A 25,266-nucleotide genomic window follows, 5' to 3' on the forward strand; every position below is an offset into this window, starting at 1 on the left:
GACTTGGAGTTCTGTTTAGGATATTTCACCCTGTGCCAATGAGTTCAAAGCTCTTTCCTACTTTCTCTTCTATGAGATTCAGTATATCTGGTTTCATGTTGAGGTCAATAAGATCAAGAATTGATAAATGAGACCTCATGAAACTGGAAAGATTCTGTAAGGCATAGGACACTGTCAATAGGACAAACCTGAAACCTTCACTACCCCACATCTGATAGAGGGCTAGTATCAAAAATATATAAAGACCTCAAATAGGTAACCACTAAAAAAAATGAACAACCTGATCAAAAAAATGGGATATAGAACTAAGCAGAGAATTCACAACAGAGGAATCTCAAATGGCTGAAAAGCATTTAAAGAAATGTTCAAAGTTCTTAGTGACCAAGGAAATGTAAATCAAAATGACCCTGAGATTCCACCTTACCCTAATCAGAATGGCTAAGATCAAAACCTCAACCGACAGCAGATGCTGGTGAGGATATAGAGAAAGAGGAACACTCCTCCATTACTGGTGGGATTGCCAGCTGGTACAACCACTGTAGAGATCAATCTGGAAGTTCCTTAGAAAATTGAAAATAGATCTACCTGAAGATCCAGCTACACCACTCTTGGGCATATACCCAAAAGATGCCCCACCATGCCACAGGGGCATGTGTTCTACTATGTTCATAGTGGCCTTGTTTGTGATAACCAAAACTGGAAACAACCCAGTAGTCCCACAACAGAAAAAGAATGGATACAGAAAATGTGGCTCATTTACACAATGGAATACTACTCACCTATTAAGAATGAGGACATCCTGAATTTTGCAGGCAAATAGATGAAACTAGAAAATATCATCCTGAGTGAGGTAACTCAGACCCCGAAGGATATTCATGGTATGTACTTGTAATAAGTATTAGCCAAAAAAATAAAAAGTACAGAATACCCAGGATACAGTCTATAGACCTTAACATTTTTAACAAACTGAAGGGCCCAAGTGAGGATGCCTCAGTCCCACTTGGGAAGAAGAAGAAAGTAATCACAGGGAAGGTAGAGAGGGAAGGTCCTGTGTGGGAAAGAGGACAGGGAGGAGAAGAAGGGAACATGACCAGATACTGGGTAGGGGGAAAGGACTGAAGCCCTGAGGGCCAGCAGAAAGAATGAAAACAGGCAACCTTGGGAGGTAGAATGTGGGGAGACCCTCCAGGATGTAATGACCTGGGAAGTGAGAGACTCTCAGGAGTCAACGGGAGACCTTAGATGAAATGTCCTACAGTGGGGAGAGGGAACTTGTAGAGCTCACCTCCAGCAGAAAGTCAGGGCATGAAGTGAGGGACGGGGTTGCCGTTCCACAGTCAAAACTCTGACCCATAATTGTTCCTGTCTGAAATAACTTCAGGGACAAAGATGGAGAAGATCCTCAGGAAAAGGAGGTCCAGGGAAAGGCCCAAAGTGGGATCCAGTTCAAAGGGAGGTCCCAAGGCCTGACACTATTACTGAGGCTGTGGACTGCTCACAAAAAGGAACCTATCATGACTGCCCTCTGAAAGACCCAACAAGCAGCTGAAAGACTCAGATAAAGATACTTGCAGCCAAACAATGGACAGAAGCTGCTGACCCCTTTGGTTGAATTAGGGAAAAGCTGGAAGAAGCTGAGGAGGAGGACTACCCTGTCGGAGGACCAGCAGTCTCAATTAACCTTTACCCCTGAGATCTCTCAAACACTGGTCCACCAAACAGGCCACATACACCAGCTGATATGAGGCCACCAACACAAATACAGCAGAGGACTGCTGGGACTGGGTTCAATCAGGGATGATGTACCTAATCCTCAAGCGACTGGAGGGCCCAGAAAGTGGGGAGGTCTGGTGGGGTGGGGACATTCTCCTGGAGACAGGGGTGGAGGTTCAGGAAGTGGAGCAGTCAGAGGGTGGACTGGGAGGAGTGTAACATCTGGAGTGTAAAAAAATAATGATTAAATAAAATTAAAAAAAAAAACCTTCATGAACAATAGAAATATGGACTCATATAAAGTACTAATTAAAAGCATCTGGACTGAGGCAGAAAAAAGCCTGAAGACTGAATTACTAGTTCAGCAGAAAGAGCACTTGCTGCTTTTGCAGAGGACATGGGTTTGGCTGAAAGCCACCTAAAACTCCAAAATTAGAAATATGATACTCTTTTCTGAGCTCCAACAGTTACAGGAATGCATGTAGTTCACATGCATACATGCATCAAATTACTGACACATCAAAAATAAATCCAAAAATGTTGTAAAACTAAGACCCTGCAAAAGGGAACTGGATTTCATCATGAAAATATTAGATTTTTGCAGAAACAGCTTCTGCTAACTTCCAGTTCTCTCTTGGAAGAGTTTCTACATGTCTTCCGTCTACTGTTTTCATCATCTTGCTAAATATTGTGACTATTTTTGACAATGCCTGATATGTAGAAGATACATGTAAAAGCATGACTCATCCTTTAAGAAATTACTAATAGACATTTTTGTGCATTTTTCACAACATAACTTAAAACTCACATGCATGTGCAGAAAGAGACATAATGAGACCCAGGTGTGTACACAGAAAGACAGACAGAGAGAGAGAGAGAGAGAGAGAGAGAGAGAGAGAGAGAGAATCGTTTAGTCTGTCATTACTTGGATCTTTTTCATACATGAACCAACATTTTATTCTCACTGATTCTCTCTCTGAAATTGCAATGCATTATTAATTCCATCTTCTTAAGCAAGTTGCCTGTAATTATAATTGTCTTTCTAAAAAAGAAAATGCAACAGCTGCACCTACTCTGAAAATGGATCCTTGGAGATTGTAATTAAGTTATTTCAATTTGGAAACTGAATATTATCAAGAGCTATGGGATGTATAACCTTAAGGCAGACCTTTCCACCAGGTTTTTAATAGTATGTCATTTGCAGAAACCTAGATAACTAGAAAATTAGAATGTAAATTTTTGCATGCTCCAATCAGAAACTTACTAAACAGAATTATGTTACATAATTTTACATACTATAGTTAGAACATTTGGTAGACAACTGAGCTAAAGAAGCTAAAGCCATATGTTTACTACCTATGTGATACTCTATATATCTTTATTTACTCTGTTCTGGGACCAGAGATTTCTCACTGTAACTCCCAACAAATATTAAATAATTATCTAAATCACACTTACATGAAAAGAAACAATTATAAATGTGTACTCTCAATATAAAGATTTGTCCTAATATTGTAAAAAAGCTTTTTTCCACAGATCGTTTGTATACATATGAAAATAATCATCTTGCGATTCAGAATTATATCTAAGTGACACTTAAATATTGTTTATTATTATGTTTTGATACTTTAAAAATCATGCTAAAACTTTCTTTTCAAATACTTGTATATTATTTGTTATAATTTTACTTGGATAATCACCTATATTATAATAATTTAAACAAACAAACAATAAAGAAGTTATGTGATTAAGATACATCAATCTAGTTAAGACAGTACAAACATTTCCTAAATAGTTAGCATGTAAATGCACAGAATTTAGCAAAATTCCACACTGTAAAAATATCAAAAAGACAGCCATTTTTCACTATCTCAGTTACTCCTTGGTTACTTACTCAGACTTACAGAAGAGTCAACCTTTACAGAAAACCAGAGCTGAAAATTTACCTCATTTACAATTATCCACATGACACAAACTTCAGCAAGGGCAAATACAATTTCTGATAGACAAAGTTCCCTCATGACTTTTGCTACTCATTTCAAAGACTAGTGATATGAAGCGATCAATTGAAGGTTTAAAAATAATTTGTGATTTATCTGGTAAATGATGTTACTATGCTTAACATTGCAAAAGGTATGGTGTCCATAAAGGTATTCTCATATAAAAGAGGGGAAAGCTCATGAATGCTTAACCCAAGACAAAGAAAAACAGGATACTAAAAAATATTGAGATCATGAAGAAATAGTCTTTCTAAGGGAAGATCACACTAACTGGAAATATAGTATCAGTCCATAAAACAAATATAACCATATAATATTTACCATTAAGCATATAATATTTTTAAAAAGGATATGAATTTGAAATACAGCAATGCGGGAGGAAATTACATAGGAATGTTTGGGGGAGAAAAGGGGAAGAATAAAATGATGTAATTATGACTTCAAAAAAATAAAATTATAAATTATTGTAAGAATGAGTTGACCAAAGACAATGGACAACCTCACATGGAAGGAGAAAAAATATGGGTACTCCAACCTCCACAAAGAACTACAGGCAACTAGGAAATGCTGATAGAAGAGGAAATAGTCTTCCCCAGAGAAGAACACACCAATTGGTTATCTAATACCAAATGGTCAGTCCTGAAATCAAACATACAAGTAACATACAAACTGAGCAGGTTTTATTTAGAAATATTTTAATTATAAAAATTCATAGAATTTATAAGATTTTAGGAAGTAGAAATATATATATAGTCACATAAAAATTCAAAATTAATCATAAATTGGTTTGCAAGCCATAGTTAAAGTCAATAAATAGTTTTCCTAGAAAGTAGACAAATAATCATATAATATCAATTAAATGTTTATAAGGAAGAGGGTCACTCTGGCTACTCTCCTGGCTGGCTCAAAGAAGTTTGAAGGTACTAGAGAACAAAATTATTTAGACATATGTTTATAAGTGTAAAATTTAAAGTATTGGCAAGAATAGAATGAAAGAACACAATTTGAAATTACACTTAGAAAATGATTCCATTGTGGAATATAAACAGTGCTAATGACGAAGAAAGTATCTTCGGGAAAAGGATATAAAGACCTTTTTGTTACAATAATTCAACTGATCCATGAGCATGGTAGAAGTTTCCATCTTCTGAGGTTTTCTATTTCTTTCTTCAGTGACTTGAAGTTTTTGTCATAGAGATCTTTCACTTGCTTGGTTACACTTACACTGAGAACCTTGTATATTTTGTGACTATTGTGAAGGGTGTTGTTTCCTTAATTTCTTTCTCAGCTCATTTATCCTTTGTATAGAGAAAGGGTACTGATTTGTTTGAGTTAATTTTATATCCAGCCAATTTGCTGAAGTTGTTCATCATGTGGCCAAGTTTTCTGGTATAATTTTTAGGGTCCTTTATATATACCATCATATCATCTGTAAATAGTGACACCTTGACTTCTTCCTTTCCAATTTGTTTCCCTTTGAGCTTTTGTTGTTGCTGTTGTTTTCTAATTGCTCTAGCTAGGTTTCAAGTACTATATTGAATAAATAGGAAAAGAGTGGGCAGACAGCCTTGTCTTGTCCCTGATTTTAGTTGAATTATTTCAAGATTCTTTTAATTTAATTTAATGTTGGCTGTTGGTTTACTGTATATTGCTTTTATTATGTTAGGTGTGTGCCTTGAATTCATGATCTTTCTAGGTCTTTTAACATGAAGGTTTGTTGTATTTTGTTGAAGACTTTTAAAACCTCAGGCAACAGCATATACTGGTGAGGATTTGGAGAAAGAGAAAAACTTCTCCATTGCTGATGGGATTCCAAGCTGGTACTACCACTTTGGAAATCAATCTGGCAGTTCCACAGACAATTGGAATAGCTTGACTTGAAGATCCAGCAATACCACTACTGGGCATATACCCAAAAGATGCTCTAACATATAACAACAACACATACTCCACTATATACATAGCGCCCTTGTTTATAATAGCCAGGACCTGGAAATAAGTCCCTCGACAGAAGAATGGATACAGAAAATGTGATACATTTACACAATGGACTACTACTCGGCTATTAAATTGATGACTTCATGAACTTTGTAGGCAAATGAATGGAACTAGAAAATATCCTGAGTGAGGTAACCCAAACCCCAAAAGACATGCATGGTATGTACTGACTGATAAGTGGATATTAGCCCCAAAGCTCAGAATACCCATGGTACAACACAAAGACCATACGAAGCTTAACAAAAAGGAAAGCCAAAGAGTGGATGCTTCAATACCACTGTGAAGGGCAAAGAGAATAATTATGGAAGGCAGATGGAGGTAGGGGTCTGGATAGGAGCAGGGGCTGAAAGAAAAGCCATCCAGAGACTGCCACACCATGTGATCCATTCCATCCTCAGACATCAAACCCCTATTGCTGATGCCAAAATGTGCTTGCAGACAGGAGCCTAGTGTGGCTGCCTTCTGAGAAGCTCTGCCACTACCTGACTAAGGCAGGTGCAGATTCTCACAGCTAACTATCAGACTGAACGCAAGGACTCCAGTGGAAGAGCTACAGGACAGGAAGGGCTGAAGGACCTTAAAGAGATTGCAACCCCAGAGGAAGAACAACAGTATCGATTAAGCAGACCTCTCAGAGATCCCAGGGAATAAATCACCAAAGTGTATACATGGGCCTGTACATGGCTCCAGCTACATATGTAGCAGAGGACTGTGTCCTCTGGCATTAGTGGGAGGGGAGGCGCTTGGTTCTGTGGAGGCTTGATGCACCATAGAAGGGGGATGCTAGAGGGGTGAGACAGGAGTGGGTGGGGGAGCACCCTCTTAGAGGCAAATGGGAGGGGGATAGGTTAAGGTGTTCATGAAAGTTAGACCTGGAAGGGGAATGACATTTGAAATGTAGACAAATAAAATGATTTATAAATAAAAAAGAAAGTATAGACATTAAAATGTAGTAATTAAAAAGAGATGAGATAGAGGTGTCTTGGTAAGGAAAATATGCTGCACAACCCTGACAACTTGAATTCAGTGCTAGTGTGACCTAAAAGCTAGGCACCGTGATGTGCATCTTCAACACCAGCACTGAGAGGATAGATTTTTGTTAAATACAGGTGGATTAGGGGTACACAAAGATACCTGAGCCAGGGTAGCAGAACCAGTAAGCTTCAGGTTCAATGAGACACCCTGGTTGGTTGTTTTATTTGTTTTTGATGTTCTTTGTTTTACTTTCTTGTTTCTTAATAGTACATAGAAATAACAAATTTGACCAATGTCAACCTCTGGTCTCTGCACACATGTCTTTCTCCTACCACCACCCACCCACACCCCCAACCCACACCTACAGAGAGAGACAAATGTGACAAAACTTCATTGATTATTTTTCCATTAACTGAAAGAAGCAATAACAGATATTACTAATTTTTTGTTTACTGTTGAAATAAGCAGGAATTCCTATTTCCTAACACAATATCTTATTTTATCTTTCTGAGATATTGAGTAGATATCTATAGACAGAGTACTATTAAAATACCAACCAAAAATAGAGTGTGAAGTCACCAAATGCTATTAGAATAAGTTGGGAAATTTTTATTCAAACATGCATGATCAGAGTCTGGAAGACCTTCCTGATAAATGTAGGGCTGAATCACTATTCTCTATTCAGAGTCCATGCAAAACTCTTCTTAAAAACGACACAGTCTATGCTCTATACATTACTCAAGAATAGTATTTGCATAAACACATATGATTGTAGCCCACTAGAGATGTTCTATTAATCATCTGCATAAGAGTTTGTGGTGGCTGTGAGATACTCAACAATTTGTCCTATTAACACAAAAGAAAGTGTTCTCTTTTAGCACTAATCCTTATACATATCCGTCACATTTGTAGATTCTTCACAGTAAATAAATTCAGCTTACCTCATTATGCATGAAACATGTTCTATGCCCTAAAAATTCTATTACAAGTCTTAATCATGAAAGCTCAGCCTACTTTTCATTAAAATACATGAGCATAAAACTTAAATAGTATCATAACTTTCTTATCCTTAGTCATTTTGCTTTTAGATAACTCTGAGGGATTTAATAGCTTCACTTGCATTTATGCCTTGAACACCCATGCTAGCATTAGACGAAGGTGGAAATCTTCATTATAAAGTCCATTTTTCCTCTTTGGGGAAAACTAATTTGAAAATATCACGAGTTAGCTAAGAGCACTACATCATTTTCTTATTCTTTTCATAGAGTAACAGCTAAGCAGAATGCTCCTAAAAGTTCCATTTACCTGCAAATGCTTCAGAAAGTGGTGCTCACAGTTAACCTTCACAAGTGCACTCCTGCTTGCAGGAGATCTACCCAGAGCTCTTCAATCAGGCAAGGCTAAGCTGACATGGCTACCAATAAACCTGTTTTGATAATTTCTGGAACTTCCAAGATTGTTGAGATGATGTATATGAGGAAATATTTTCTTTGATAGGCAGACTATTTTAAAACTGAAAATTGAACTTTGGGCATGTGTCACACTATTCTGACATTTTAGTAACCTACTATTTTTTGAAATATACACCTATATGCAATATATTTTGTTGAATAATTATGGTTCTTGGGTCCTAATTTACTCTTGAGATTTAAGTACAGTTGTATTCATTGTGAATATTTACCTTTTGTGATTTTTAGTTACCTATCATAAACTCAGTGTGAACAGATTACATTAAAAATTCAAGAGAAACAATTTTAAAGTTTTGGTTAAATGTTATTGGATTATGCCAAATTCTTTTATAAATATTGTAAATTGATCATCATTCCTAATGTATAAATAAAAATTTATTAGATCTTTCATACATGATTACCTATGATATCCATAGTATTCAGTTGTAAGGCTTTTTCAACCATTCATATTTCCAAACTGACAGGTGCTCAAGATATTTACATAGGGAGCAATTGAGTGGGTTTATGTTAACTTATATAAATGCCAGATCACTCACATGTAAACTGTCCATATCACTACAATCTTACTAGGTTACTTATAATACACCACAGAGACTTCATGAATAGTGGTTATTCTTTAATTGATGGTTTAAGTACAGGAAACAGAAGTCAGTATATGTGCAGAAAGATATGTTTATTTTTCAAATATTACAATCTGACTTTGGTAGTTGTTCTGTATATGTAGCCCATTGATATAATAGGCCAACATAAATGACCATTCATTAGAATATGCAGGACTCAGTGCTGTGTGGTTTCAGATATCTGTTGGTTGTATTAGAACACACATGTGAGAAAGACTAGAATTCCTAAATACATATCTATGACTGTAAGAAATAATTCCTCAATTCTCAAATAAGTATAATATTTTAAATTACATACTACTATTATATTCATATTATATGTTTGGGTTAAATCCATTCATAAGAGAGTATCTCATTAATCATCACACTTACCTGAGATGTGATCAGAATTGATGGATGCTAGGGGAGGAGGAGTTTTTTTTTTTTTTTTTTTTTGATAAAATGAGTGGGTATATGCAGATGTATAAAAATGAGCTAAAGTCATCAGTGGGAGGGGAGGCCCTTGGTCCTGTAGAGGTTTGATGCCCCAACATGAGAGAAAACTAGTGTATTGAGGCAGGAATGGTTGAGTGGGTGGAAGAGCACCCTCATAGAGGCAAAGATGAGAGGGAGAGGGGGGATGGGGTGGGGATTTTGTAGAAGAGTAGTCAGAAAGGAGGATTACATTTGAAATATAAACAAGTAAAATGATTAATAAAAAAGAATGGGCTAATTACCATTGAATTTATTAAATCAAATATTTTGAAAGTTAAAATATCTGAAAGAGATTTTTATGAACAGAAAAATATTTAGAATATGAAAAATAATCTATATTGACACAAGTTAGACTTATAAAATAATAAAAAGAGAAAGAGAGAGTGGGAGAGGGAGAGGGGAAGGGAAAAGAAGAGAGAGAAGAAGAGAGAGAGTGACAGAGAGAGAGAGAGAGAGAGAAAAAAAAAGAGAGAGCATATAATTTCCAAAACAGGTGAGTAAACGAAAAATAAGCTTGATATGAATCAACTGGAGTTAACTTGTTTAGAAAACTGTTCCATTAAAATAAAAGAATTTACTAAACTTCATACTTGTTTGGGATATGTAAAACAACATGTATTACTAAATCTTATTTCCTTATGTTCTAGAGAATTTTTCTATTTTGATTAGTTTAATTTTTATAAAATGAGGTTTCAGGAACAATTGTATTATATTAACTCATAGACAGATAAACTGTGTAGACAGAAATCAGGAGTGACAGAGTCCATTTGAACTCTCTTCTTTCCATATTCTGTTGTTCCATAGATAACTTCAGTTTAGTCCTTCATTATCATATCACATAGCCTTTACAACTGAGTTGTGGCACAAATGCCATCAACTTTCCAAAATGCTGCTTCTGAAATTGCACTGTGCAAAACAAAATCTCTAAATGGATTCAAAACACTGCAGGGATTTCCTCCCATTCTTCAGTCATCTTTATCTTGAATAAATCCTGGACTCTAACAGGATTTTATCAACTCTAATTTTTATAACAATGTGCATTTTGTGTTTTCTTTTATATTAAAACCAGAAACTACCATAAAGGATGTGACAATGTTTCCAGTCATGAAAGTATAAATTTCCATGTACCAGGTCTTTATCATTTCTTCTTACCAAAATGGTCATAGTTTCTTCTGTCTTAACTAAAGGCCAATCACCACTGGATTTGAATAAATCAGGCATTGTGCTTCATGATTACATTTGGGGAGAATGCTTAGATGCAAAGAGTAAATAAGGATAATAAAGAGTAGAGTTTCAGATTGTAGAGGCTCTGGAGAATATTCATGAGTGTTTTAAGCAGGTGGAGAAGTGATGGCAGTAAGGAGTTTAGGTTTCTGTATATGAGACCTCTTTAGTAATCATGATTATACACAGATTTCATAAATGTATATTGGCTAATTAAGGCCACAAAGTGATCCCACCATTTATATATAACCACATGATATGTTAGGTATTTTCTCATCACAGTGCAAAGATACCTGAAACAAGCCACTAAGAGACAGGAGATTTACTGCGACTAATAGTTTGAAATGGAGAAGTGAACATGATACTAGTTGAGAAAAACATACTGAAAACAACCAGTAATAATTAAGTCTAAAAATCACAATAAATGTGTACATAATTTACCCTTGAAATGTAAATATATCACTGGATAAAATGTGTTCACATTGAATACTTCATATAGGAACTATTGTTTTCTTTACCTTTATGAATCTAGTTAGTATTCAGAACTACACTGTAATCCATGGAAATCCAACAGGACATTTAAGATATAATTGTTTCTGTTTAAACAGAATCAGACTACACAGCACAGACTGGCGTTATTTTGACTCAGTCTCTATTTTCCAAAGTGATAGGACTGTGGAATGTGCCACTATAGAGAAGTCTAACTCTACATTTAGAAGTGAAAATGACTAAGTTTTCCTGACCACACTAATAATTGGAAAACTATGTACTTTAATGAGCATGCAGGAAAACATTATAATTTTTTTTTTTTTTTTGGTTTTTTAAGACAGGGTTTCTCTGTGTAGCCCTGGCTGTCCTGGAACTCATTCTGTAGACCAGGCTGACCTCGAACTCAGAAATCTGCCTGTCTCTGCCTCCCAAGTGCTGGGATTAAAGGCGTGCGCCACCACCGCCCGGCATAAAATTTTACTAATGTTTATTTTCATAAAAGATACAAGGTATACTTTCCAATAACAAAAATTTGTATCTAAAATAAAATAATAAAAGTTTGCACTTATATGGCTTTGGCTTTGATGTAAAATTTGAAATTTCTTTTTTTCTTCATTTGCCTGATATTTATTAATTCTAGTTTCATGCATATATAAACTTTTCCTCATTGCTGAGGCAGCCTTAGATAAATTGAAAATTGTTTTTGCTATACAGAAAAACAAATTTTCTTTAGAACAAAGAAAAATACATAAATATAAAACAATAGTATATTAGTTATATTGATTATGTCAGGTTAGAGAATTTGTGATTAATGGAAAGGTAAAATGTATTAACACAAATGGTAGTAGCTACTTATAGCTATACACTATTTTAAAAATATCAGTATGTGATATGTTTTAAATATGGGAGTAAAAACAGAGATACACACACACACACACACATTTGAAAGTCCCAAATTGTTCATAGTGAATAGTTGTTTGGCAGAAAAGATAAACTCTAAATGGCATTGAGAGATGAGAATTTGAATTAGAGCTGAGGAGATGTTGCTTGGCATTTGAAAGCATAGTTGCTCTGACAGAGGAAGAAGCTTCAGTCCCACAAACCCTCAGCTTTGCTTACAATCAATCCTCCAGTCCGAAAGAATTCAGTGCACATTTCTAGCCTTTAGCAGGCACTAAAACACATATGCTGCACAGACACACATGGATGCAAAATATGCATACCCATATAATAAAGGTTATAATTCCAATACTTTAAAATTGGTAAAAGTGATTATAATCTTGAGTTAGGGTGATGATTTTGTTGGTAAAGTGTTTGTTGTGCAAACATTGGGAAGGAGCCCAATACCCACATAAAAAATTAGATACATTAGTGTGTACTTGCAACATTAATGCTGGGAAAAAAAAAAAAAAACAGACATCAACTTCCCATGGCAGGAACTTTTCTGGTTGGTGAGTCTAGCTAGATCTTTGGTAAAAGATTTAGTAAAAAATGTTTTAAAAAATAAAAATGAAAAATAAAAAAATAACAATGGAGAGTGATTGGATAAGACAAATAATGTCAAATTTAGGAAGAGGGAGGGGAAAGGGGGAAGAGAGAGAAAGAGAGAGAGGGAGAGGGAGAAAGAGAGAGGGAGGGAGAGAGAGTTAGAGAGAGAGACAGAGAGAGAGAGAGAGAAAGAGAGAGAGAGAGAAAGAGAGAGAGAGAGAGAGAGAGAGAGAGAGAGAGAGAGAGAGAGAGGATGGGAAAGAAGAGAAGGGAGGGATGAGAGAGAAACTGCATTTACTGTACGTTTCCTTCTTTCAGAAGAGGAAACTGGGCAGAAGTCTCTTGTTAAACTCTTCAACCTCTTATATTCTTATATTTTGTTTAAAATCTTGTAGATTCATATGAAAGATTGCAAGTATGTCAAAGTAGAATTTCATGAGTGCCTTATTGCCTTGCCTTTCTCTGTCCTTCTGAATGTCTAGACTATAAACTTAGTAGTTTAATCTTGAAACACATGACCTTGGTAATAAGAACAGCATACAAACACAACAATAACAGGAATGTATCATGAGTATTTGATACTGGGGTTCTGGATAAAATGCTTATGCAATCCTCTTCAGAGTTTGTATTATGTCAAAGCATTGTGCGTTTGTAAATTTTCCTTTGCTGCTTATCTAATCAAGACTAGCAAATGCTGCCTTAGTCAAATATAACTAATAAAAATCAGCAAAAATCAGATTTTCAACATTTCTATTTTGTGAGGCAAGAAAACCACTTATTAATTTCAAAATGAAACCTAACCTACTTAAGACAGAAATACATGTAGGTCTAAGAATTATGTATAGCTTAAGATTAAAGCTTTAAAAATGTGTTAGTTACATAAAAATACATGCACAAAAAGAAAGAGAGCAAATGATCATTAACAAAACAAAAAGTTGGAGAACAATGAAGAGTAGAAAATAAGAGGAATTTCCAAATAAAAAATACAAGTGAAAAATATTGAAAAAAATGTAAGACAAGGGATGAATAAAGAGCAGAGGAGACCTCACTGTGTTCAGAAAAGCTGAAGGCAGAAATAATAACTACAAAAATCAGAGAAGATACAGTCAGAAAATAATGAGCAAAAGACTCCAGTGTCACAGGGCTGATAGGGTCAAATGTTGCAGATAAATCAAATTCAGATAAGTATTAAATTAGGAACTGAAAGGTTGTTGGTCATTTTGTAAAATACATTTAAAGAGAAATAACGGGAACAAACCCAGTTATGTCAATTTGAAGATTGATCGTTCATACAACAAAACTTGTTACATAGAGAATATTAATAATATCAGAGGCATGACCCTGAGTAGGTGAGAAAGAAATTGGTTTGATGTACAACTGGAAGCAATGTCTAGAGATAGTAACCAGTCTTGGTTAGAAATCTACAAGTGTAAACTTATCAGCATATATCTGAATGTCAAGTAACATTTTAGCAAAAATAAAAATGTGTGAAATAAGTCACATATTACTTAGTCAAAATATGTTACATAAATTGCTTCATTCTTAATATAAATAAAAATAATATATACTTTTCATTGTATATTAATTCTTTTCCATGATTGTCCATTCTTTAGTGCCAGATGGTATTAAGTTTTATCAGTTTATGAACTGTTATTCCAGTTTTAAACTCCTTATCATAATTCAGTCACACATTCATAAAACTTTAGCATATGCTTATGAAATCTGGATCAAATTAGTATTCACTCAACATCCTAACTGGACTCCAATTTTTTTCTTCTGGTATTAATGTGTTAAAAAAGTTTTTCTATCTTTCTTTCATTATTAACAGCTCTTCGGTCATCAAATCTAAAAGCATCACTGTTATAGAATCATTCCCTATGAGTTCTGATTTTCAGCCAAACTATTGATCAGTCTTCACTTTCTTTCCAACCTAATTTCCCTGTTACTGTGTTATTCTACTTCCTTTCTACAATACACCTTTAAAAATAAAGATTAAACTCACTATCACTACTTATTTTTACCTTGTTAAAATGATTGCCCTAGCTCATCCTATTATCTTTTCTTGTTTACTCTCTAATGAGCCATTAACTTTATGATAAAAACCATAGCCTTAGTCTTAATTCTAACAACTAAGAAACCATACAGCAAAAAAATTAATAAAAAATATTTTGGGGGATGGAAATCAGCAGTTAAGAGTAGCTTTTGTAAAGATCCATCACCCACATGGCAGCTAAGAGCAACCTGTATGTCCAGTTTTTGACATTTGATGATCTTTCCTGACTTCCTGGATGCTAGGTAAGCACATGGCACATATATATTCTTGCAGACAAATCTTATATATTTAAAATAAAAATATATAAATAATTTAAAAATGTTTTTCCAGATCAGTCCACCCCATTCCCATTTCTTTGTATCTTTCTTACAATAATGAGAGATTATGTGAACTGTCAAACACAACTTCACTTGTCTTCCTACAACTACTGTCAAATTCACTCATAAAATTGATTCACAAAATTACCATGTCCTAACACACCCTATTCCTAAATCAGAGGATAGTTTGAAAGTTTATTTTATAAGCTAATACTCCACATTTGATGATCCATTAGAGGCATATGGCATTTTGTGACTATAGGCCACCCCAGTCTCAAATAAAAAATATCCTTATGAGACACAACTGAGCAGTAGCTGGAAGGTTTCTTCATCAGACACAGTTTATTATATTATTTTCTCCCATTTGTCCCATGTTAAATATCCGTTACTTACCACATCAATTTTCAGAATTTTTTGGTGGTGAAATGCCCTAGTGCTTAGTATTCTTTCTTTTCTTAATTTAGTACTCTATTCTACTTTTAAAGGGAAAGTAATTTCTGAATTGTTAGAATCTGATCTGCAGCTGGCAACCTTCATACTGATTTAAGACATGTCCTGCCCCTGCATACAAAAGTGACCTACTAATATGTCAGATATCCCAGCATTCGTTACAACAAATTGTCTTAGTCCTCTTCTGACCGCCAGTGTGGATTGAATTTACACCACCATTAACACCAAATACTTTAGAACTATCATCTCTCTCCTTTCTCCAACATCATATCTCCCTTTCCAAAAAGGCTTCAACCTTTTTCTAGAAATTCTAATGAAATTTTCATGTCCATTTTGATAGCCTTGTTATAGATATTGTCAGTTTCAACCTATATCATGAATACTGACAATAGACATTTTTCTACAGTTTATTTTCTGTAGAACAGACAGAAAGAAACTTTTGTCTAAATGATAAATTTCACAATGTCACTATGATGCCAAAACCAATGAAGGCCTTTAACAACTTGCCGTTACTAAAGTCAGCAGTGAGTCCTCTCCTAGGCACCACCATATCTTGTTTTTTTCTTTATAATTTTCACACATGGCTGGTCTTCAGCTACCAGAGCACCCTAGCACAGTGAGGCACCATGCGTTATATGTATGTTTCTCTAATAACAATTTCACCTGAAATACTTATTCCTGCAATCTATTACTTACTTGAGATCTTCCTTACTTGAAGACAATCTCAGATCCCAAGATCTAAGTTCCACGTCCGGCCCTTCTCAATATCTCCTAAGTCTTTTTCACATTTTCATTATTTTGATTGTGTTGGTTATATTCATTTTATGAAGTGAAAGATTTCAATATTTTTTTCAATTAAATAGATTAGATATTTAACCATACTCATACTATAAACCTTCCTATTCTTCATATGCAAATGCTTATCTTATAGGGTATTAATATATACTTTCTGGGACATACAGGTGAGAGAAAACTCTCATACTCATTCACATTTGCTATCATTTTTTTTGTTTGTTTGTTTGCTAGGCCTTCTTACAGGGTTGAAATACATTCTACATGCATTTTTATTTTAATATTCCCAATTGTTTATTATATGAAAATTCTATTCATATGCACCTTAACTATTTTTCTTTATTAATGCATTTTAACATAAATTTAATAAATTGCCATGTTCTTTGGAGATTTCACACATGCATAAAGTACATTCTGCTTATTTTTCTGTGCAGGAACTCTTATAACCTGAACTCCATCACAGTGTATTTCTCTAATATTTTCAAGTCTTTTCTTAAGGTATCTGACATACTTTGATTTGGCTTGGGTATAGTATTAGAGAAATGTGGTTTTTGTTTTATTATTCTGTATGTGGATATCTAGGTTTCTCAGCATTTGGGGGGAGATAATGAATTTTATCTACTAAAGTTAGCTTCTTTTAATGAAAGCTCAAAAATCATAGCTGTATGGAGGTATTTCTTGGTCCTGTACTTTATTATGTCCTTTAATTATATGATTATGTGTAGAGTGAAAGGAACATACTGTGCTTATTAATTAATGTGACCCTTTAATACAATTTGAAATTATGTATCATGATATTTCCTTATTCTTTCCTTTTGCTGGGGATCCCTTTGGCTTTCCATGATTTATGGTTCCATATGAATTGTTGACAGTATCCCATTACTGAAAATTTCATTGAAATTTTCATTTGGATTTTATTGAATCATAGGTCACTTGAAAATGGTTGTATAGCCATTTTGGTTTTATAATACATCTATAATTAAAATGTCTTTAAAAACATATTTTGGTTACATTCTTCCTATCTTCAAAGTTCATTCAAACCATCTCACCACTCCTAAACACCTAACTTTAAGTCTATCTCAAAAACAAATAAAATAAAAACCAATTCAACAACAAAATCAATGACACCCCTCCCCCCAAAACCTAATACAGAACAGAAGAATAACAAACTTACCAAACAGTAACCAATAAAAGCACTCATACACACACACACATAAACATACTCCAACAATACCAATGACAATACGAACACTAACACCACCACCAAAAGAAACCCTGTGGAATCCATTCAAAGTTTGTGAACTACTTCTGAACATTAAGCCTGCTTTGAAGTAGGAGATATACCCACTGTCACTTAATTGGAGAAAACTGATTTTTCCTCTCCCAGAAGGTATAAATGACAGTTTAGTTGGTATCCTTTCCCATAGTGGCTAGGCTATTTATTTATTTATTTATTTATTCATTCATTCATTCATTCATTCATTCACTTTTAGAAAAATATAATACCATAAAATAACCTAAAATAAACTGCTATATCAAAGTTGTACAAGATAAACCACCAGAAGGAAAAGTGTCTAAAAATAGGCACAAGAATGAGATATCTCCTTGTTCACAAACTCTGGAATCCCATAAAAACACTAAACTAGAAACTGTAACTAGACAGAGAGACCCTGATACAGGCATAGACAGGGTCTGTGCATGCTACTTAGACTGTGATTTACTATATTTGTTCATGTTGACTTAGAGGGCCTTGTTTTCCCAGTGTCCTCTTCTCCCTCTAGCTCTTACATTCTTCCTCCTCTTCATCAGGGTTCTCTGAGCTCTGAGGAAAGAGATCTGATTGAGACATCTCCTTTAAGGCTGAGTGTCTTAACTTCTCTCACTGTCTGCGTAATGTCTGGCTATTGTCTCTATATTTGTTCCCATCTTCTACAAGGGGAAGATTCTTTGAGTTAGCCTGAACAAGGCCCTGACTTATGAGTATAATAGAATATCGTTAGGAGTTATATTATTATTATACTGTTATTTATCTTCTTTTTAAAAATTCTTCTCTTATATATTACATCCCTACTGAAGTTTCCTTGTTACTATTCTTCTCCCATCAGAGAAGAGCATGCCACCCAGGGTATCAACCATACACTATATAACAAGTTGTAATAAGAAGAGGCATATACCATCACATCAAGACCAGACAAATCAATCCTTTCAGAGGATAAGGGTTCCACAGCCAAACAAATCAGGAGCAACCCACTCCCACTAAAAGCATTTCCACAAGAATACCAAGCTACTTATGTATACAATATATATTGTATAATATATATATATATATATATATATATATATATATATATATATATATATATACAGAAAACCTAGGTCACATCCTTACAGGTCCCTGAACTCAGCAAGTTTTTATGAGTCCCACTCAGTTCTAGAAAGAATCTAGAAATAAAGCATTTTCATTAAATATTTTCCTTATTTATATTTCAAATGTTTCCCCCTTTCCCAGTTTCCCCTCTGAAAAAAAAAAACCCTATTCACTCTCCCCCTCCCCCTGCTCACCAACCCACCCTCTCCGACTTCCTGGCCCTGGCCCTGGCATTCCCTTACACTGGGGCATAGAACCTTCACAGGACCAACTGCCTCTCATCCTATTGATGACCAACTAGGCCATCCTCTGCTACATATGCAGCTGGAGCCTTGAGTCCCACTATGTGTACTCTTTGGTTGGTGGTTTAGTCCCTGGGAGCTCTGAGGGTACAAGTTAGTTCATATTGTTGTGCTTCTTATGGGGCTGCAAATCCAAGAAGCTCGTTGGGTCCTTTCTCTAGCTCTTTCATTGGGGACCCTGTGCTCAGTTCAATGGATGGCTGTAAGCCTCTACTTCTGTATTAGTCTGGCACTGGCAGAGCCTCTCAGGAGACAGCAATATCAGGCTTCTGTCAGCCAGCACTTGCTGGCATCCACAATAATGTCTGGATTTGGTGATTGTATATGGGAAATATCCCCAGGTAGGGCAGTGTCTGGGTTGTACTTCCTTCAGTCTCTGCTCCACAGTTTGTCTCTGCAACTCCTTCCATGGATATTTTGTTCTCACTTCTAAGAAGGATTGAAGTATCCACACTTTGATCTTCTTCTTATTGAGTTTCTTGTGGTTTGTGGATTGTATCCTACATCTGATAAAGGGCTAATATCCAATATATACAAAGAACTCAAGAAGTTCTCCAGAGAACCAAATGACTCTATTAAAAATGGGATACAGAGCTAAACAAAGAATTCTCAACTGAGGAATACCAAATGGCTGCGAAATACCTAAAGAAATGTTCAGCATCCTTAGTCATCAGGGAAATGTAAATCAAAACAACCTGAGATTCCACCTCACACCTGCTTGCCCTTGTTCAGAATGGAAACAGAAAATATGTTACATTTATACAATGGAGTACTACTCAGCTATTAAAGACAATGAATTTATGAATTCCTTAGGCAAATGGATGGATCTGGAGGATATGGATGGATCCTGAGTGAAGTAATCCAATCACAAAAGAACACACATGGTATGCCCTCACTGATAAGTGGATATTAGTCCAGAAGCTTGGAGAATCCAAAAAATAAACCTTTTTTATGAGCTTAAATTTCTATACAATGTAATTTATAAAACATCAAAGAAAGAAATTGAGAGCATTAGAATAAGTATCAGATATCATATTTGCAAGCATGAATAAATTTAGCAGCATAAAAATCGTAATACGATCACTTTAATTACAGACGATATGATAATGTACACACATGACCCAAAAATTCCATAAGAAAGCACTTCCAGTATCTTAACCCTTTCAGCAAAGTAATTAAATGCAAAATTAACTCATATACATCAGCAGTCCTCTTAAATACAAACAAATGGTCTAAAAAAGAAATCGGCAAAAACTGGCTAGTTCTTTGAAAGAATCAACAAGATAGATAAACCCCTAGTCAAATTAACTAAAGGACACAGATGCAGTATCCAAAATTACAAAACAGAAAGGAAAAGGGAGAGATAAATATAGAAATGGAGGAAATTTTAAAAAATCATCAGATCCTACTACAAAAGCATATACTCAACACAACTGGAAAATCTGGATGAACTGGATGATTTTTCTAGACAGACACCTCATACCAAAGTTAAATCAATAGTAGAAAAACTATCTAAATATGCCTATATCCCCTAAGGAAATAGAAGAAGTCATTAAAATCCTCCCAACCAAAAAAATCCCAGGGACAGATGGCTTTAGTGCAGAGTTTACCAGACCTTCAAAGAAAACCTAATACCAACAGTCCTCAAAATAATCCATGAAATGGAATCAGAAAAAAAACAATACTTAATTCATTCTATGAAGCCACAATTACCCTGATACCTAAACTACACAATGACAGAATAAAAAAGAGAAACTCAGACCAAATTTACTTATGAATATCAATGCAAATATATTCAATAAATTCTTGCAAACCGAATCAAAGAACGCATCAAAACCATCATTCACCACAATCAAGTTTATCCCAGGGTTGCAAGGTTGGTTCAATACAAAAAAAAAAATCTATAAACGTAAAAAATCACAAGATCATCTCCTTAGATGCTGAAAAAGTATTTGCCAAAATACAACACCTTTCCTATCAAAATTCTGGGGAGATCAGGAATTCAAGGCCCATACCTAAATATAATAAAAGCAACTTAATACAAATCAACAGCAAATATCAAATTAAATGGAGAGATACTTGAAGCAATCCCACTAAAATCAGGGACAAGACATGGATACCCACTCTCCCCATATCTATTCAATAAAGTACTTGAAGTTTGAGCTAGAACAATAGGACAACAAAAAGAGATCAAAGGGATATAAGTTGCTGATAATATGTTAGTATACATAAGTGATCTCAAAAATTCTACCAGAGAACATTGACAGCTGACAAACAATTTCAGCAATGTGGCTCGATATAAAATTAACTGAAATAAATAAGTAGGCTTCCTTTATATACATGATAAACAAGTTGAGAAAGGAATTAGGGAAACAACACCTTTCCCATAGCCACAAATAATATAAAATCTCTTGGAGTAACTAACCAAACAACTGAAAGACCTGCATGGTAATAACCTCAAGTATCTCAAGAAAGAAATCGAGGAAAATGTCAGAGAATGGAAAGATCTCCCATGCTCATGGGTTGGCAGAATTAATATAGTAAAAATAACCATCCTACAAAGTCAATCTACAGATTCAATCAAATCCCCATCAAAATCCCAACACTTCTTCAAAGACATGGAAGGAGCAATTGATCTGGAAAAGCAAAAAGCCCAGAATAGTGAAAACAATACTTAATAATAAAAGAACTTTTGCAGGAATCACCATCCCTGACCTCAAGCTGTACTACAGAGAAATAGTGGAAAAATTGCATCATAATGGTAAAGAGACAGACACATTGATCAATGGAATAGAACTGAAGACCCAGAAACAAAACCACACACTTATTGGCAATAGTTCTTTGACAAGGTGCCACAAATATACATTGAAAAATGAAAGCATCTTCAATAAATAGTGTTGGACTAACTGGTAATCTATATATAGAAAAATGAAAATAGATTCATATTTGTCACATGGCACAAAACTCAAGTCCAAGTGGATCAAGAACCTCAATGTAAAACCAGATATACTGAATCTAATAGAAGAGAAAGTAGGAAATAGCCTTGAAGTCATTGGCACAGGGAGAAATATCCTAAACTGAACTCCAATGGCTCAAGCATTCAGATCAAGATAGATAAATGGGACCTCATAAAAGTAGAAAGTTTCTGTAAGGCAAAGGACATAGTCAATATGACAAATCAGCTACCTAAATATTCGGAAAATATCTTCACTAACTCCACATCTGATAAAAGGCAAATATCCAAAATATATAAATAACTCAAGAAGCAAATCACCATTAAAAAGAGAGAAAGAACCTTCACAGGGCCAAGGGTATCTCCTCCCATTGATGACCGACTTGGTCATTCTCTGCTTCATATGCTGCTGGAGCCATGAGTCCTACCATGTATACTATTTGGTTGGTGGTTTAGTCACTGGGAGCTCTGAGGGTACTAGTTAGTTCATGTTATTGTTCTCTAGATTCATTTTTAAGAGGCTACACAAAACTCAACTCATAGTGGATCAAAGATCCACTAACAAACAAACAAACAAAAATAGATAAAATATATAGTTTCAACTGGTTGGCACAGAAGTTGTACTGAATAGGTCAATGTTAGCAAGAAGTCTTACTGAATAGGACAATGTTAGCACAGGCAGTAAGATCAACAAGTAACATATTGGACCTCCTGATACTGAGAAGCTTCATTCTTAGAACAAAGTTGCAGCCTACAGGACAAGAAGATTTTAGCAATTCAATGTGCAATAAAGTACTAATGTCCAAAATATACAAAAGACTCAAGAAAATTGAAAATAAAAACATATAAATGGACTACTAGATCTAAAAATACAATTATCAATAGAGGAAACTCGTGGCTGAATGATACTTAGTGTTTAGCATCTACAGACATCATGAAAATACAAAACAAAATGACTTTGAGATTTTATATGAAACCCTTCAGAATGGTCAGTATCATCCCTTATGTAGCAGCTCACACTGGTGAGAATGTTGAGTAAGACTGACACTCATGCCTCCCCAGCCTGGTCTACAGAGTGAGATCCAGGACAGCCAGGACTATACTGAGAAACCCTGTCTCGGGGGCGGGGGGAGAAATCTAGTAGGAAGCAATTTATGGTTTCCACTTTGTAAGCTTGGAAGTCATCAATTCTTTGTTCCTGCTGTACCTGTCAAAACAGATAATGTGACAGACATATAGTAGAATTAATAGAACCCCAGCATGTTACTGATATGAAAGAAAAACATAAGGAATTAGTGCTATATCCAATCATAACATATGATTTTACAGCTTTCCTGTTGAATCTGGTAAGGATACTTGAGTTTTGAAACAATCCAGAACCTAGTGATTTAGCATGTTGAACCTGGAAACAACTCAAAGACTTTTAATACCATTTGTGGCATGAAAGATGAGTGGCCTATTACTACTCCTCTTACTTCAGGATGAAGTTTAAAATCATATATAGGAATAGAAAGTTCTGATTCTCTGGGTGAGATATCTGAAGTCAAAGAAATTCTTTGTAATTCAATCAGAATAATAGCAATGTTTCATATTTACCTTTTTCTCCCCTTGACCATTTTAATGAACTGAAAATGTTATGAAACCAATGCATAGCTATAATGGAAGAGTCTTCACAACCTTGCCACTTGAAATAAACTGTGTCATTCTCATGGTTGTATATTTATAAAAGGCAGAAAATATTTATTTAGTGGGGTTAATGGTCTAGCATTTAGTTTAATATTATTAATTGCTGCAAGTAAGTTTATACATTGATTTCAGAAATAACATTTAAAAGGATTGTTATTTGTGATATTTAATTGGCTATGTAAAATAACTCATTAATAGTACTATTTGTTTAAACTTTCATTATTAGAAATATAACAGATGTATATTTTTATAATTTTCATGTAACATGACAAGTTACCTAATTTTTGAGTCAGTGTCACCATGTGGTTGAAGTCTGGACTTGTATGTATGTACTATAATAACATTAGAGAGATTAAATATATATTACTTCCTGAGCAAGAGGAAATAATTTAGCTTGATGATATTTGAAGCAGAAAATAGAGAGCAGAGAATCTTGTGATTCTGAGTTAATTTAATAGCTATCATTGTCTTATTCTTAATATTGTTAAAACTTGCAAAGCAGTATTAAAAATTGTGAAGGTAGTACACAGAAGTATCTTTATCAAGGTAAATAGAGATGTAATGGTTCAGAGCATATAAGAATTTGATTTAAGTTGTAGAGTTTAGTGGAAACAAGAGAGTAATTACTATGAGAAAATTTCCATTTTCTTCATCATCCTAAGCACATGAATGCTTTGTAAGCATCAGTAGGATCATTTCTGCATCATAAATACTAAAATTATTAGGAAATCTATTATATCTTTATCTAGCTGTACATGAATTAAATATGAACCACTTTAGAATTGTAACTTCTAAAATAATTTTCTTTAAATCCTCTAACTATTTAATTCAGGATTAGCTATGTTTCATTATAGTTTCACATAAAATTATTGTGGAAGGGGATAAATTGTGACTATCAAAATCCCAAAAGTAGAGATATAAAACATAGGTTTAAATAGATGAACTATCTTTGTTCTTTATCACATGGCAGCATTTATGATGGAGATTTGTTCCAAATTACTGGAAACTCGGCCAACTGTGGCTTTTCAAAGCACCTATCTAATGTTCAAACATCTTCAGGACTCCACCCTTTACATTCTTTCTGTCATATTTGTATTATATCTCATTCCATGTCCTCCTCTCCTATTTCTTTGGATGCACTTGCTTAGTCTTCTTTACAGGGTTATGCTCTCAAGCTCATACATTATTGCAGATCTCCAAATTCACTCTAGCACTCCTTTAACTCATATCACATTGTTTCTATCTAGCTAGTCGTTGACTTCTATTCTTTCAAGGCTGAAGAAAAAAAATTAAATATCCCTATTATATGTCTTTTTGAATTTTCTGTTTCATATAGCTAAATGTCAGATGGCTTCAAATGTATATCTTAAATACCTTCAAACCCCTGTTTTTTATGCAAATCTCATTTATCCATGGGGTCTCAATTCCAAAGTTGACTTGACTTTCTTCCAACAATGCCAATATCACAGAAAATCATTATCATCTTGACTATTTGCTAAAATCAATAAGTAACACAAGTTTCTATTTCAAGACTATCTTTATTACCATTCTTAACCAGTTACAAAATCATTTTCACTTTAATTCTAACATATCTTTCACCCCTCTGTTTCTTGATAGCATCATAATACTAGCAACTGTGCTCTTCTGTTAGATTCCTACAATCAAGTCTTAAGTGATATTCTTATAACTAATCATGCCACACTTAAAATCAATTTTTATACTTCATAATAACAGTTGTATGACATGTCAGACAACTTTGATTTATCTTTTTCAGATATTCCCAAGATCTGACACAAGCTGTCCATGACTTCATAAATCCTTTCACCTCTTGTTTATGTATGTCTTCACTTCACCATTGATTCTTTACTATTCTTTCAGTTAAAAATTATTCTTAA

At 34.6% G+C, this 25,266-nt stretch overlaps 1 protein-coding gene across 6 annotated transcripts in view; it reads right to left on the reverse strand.

The window, feature by feature from the left end:
• Positions 1 to 25,266, reverse strand: part of Csmd3 (CUB and Sushi multiple domains 3) — a 1,179,548-nt gene that overhangs the window by 842,427 nt on the left and 311,855 nt on the right. The window lies entirely within an intron of this gene.

Source organism: Mastomys coucha, unplaced genomic scaffold (genome assembly GCF_008632895.1).
Source record: "Mastomys coucha isolate ucsf_1 unplaced genomic scaffold, UCSF_Mcou_1 pScaffold7, whole genome shotgun sequence".
NCBI classification, from domain to species: domain Eukaryota; kingdom Metazoa; phylum Chordata; class Mammalia; order Rodentia; family Muridae; genus Mastomys; species Mastomys coucha.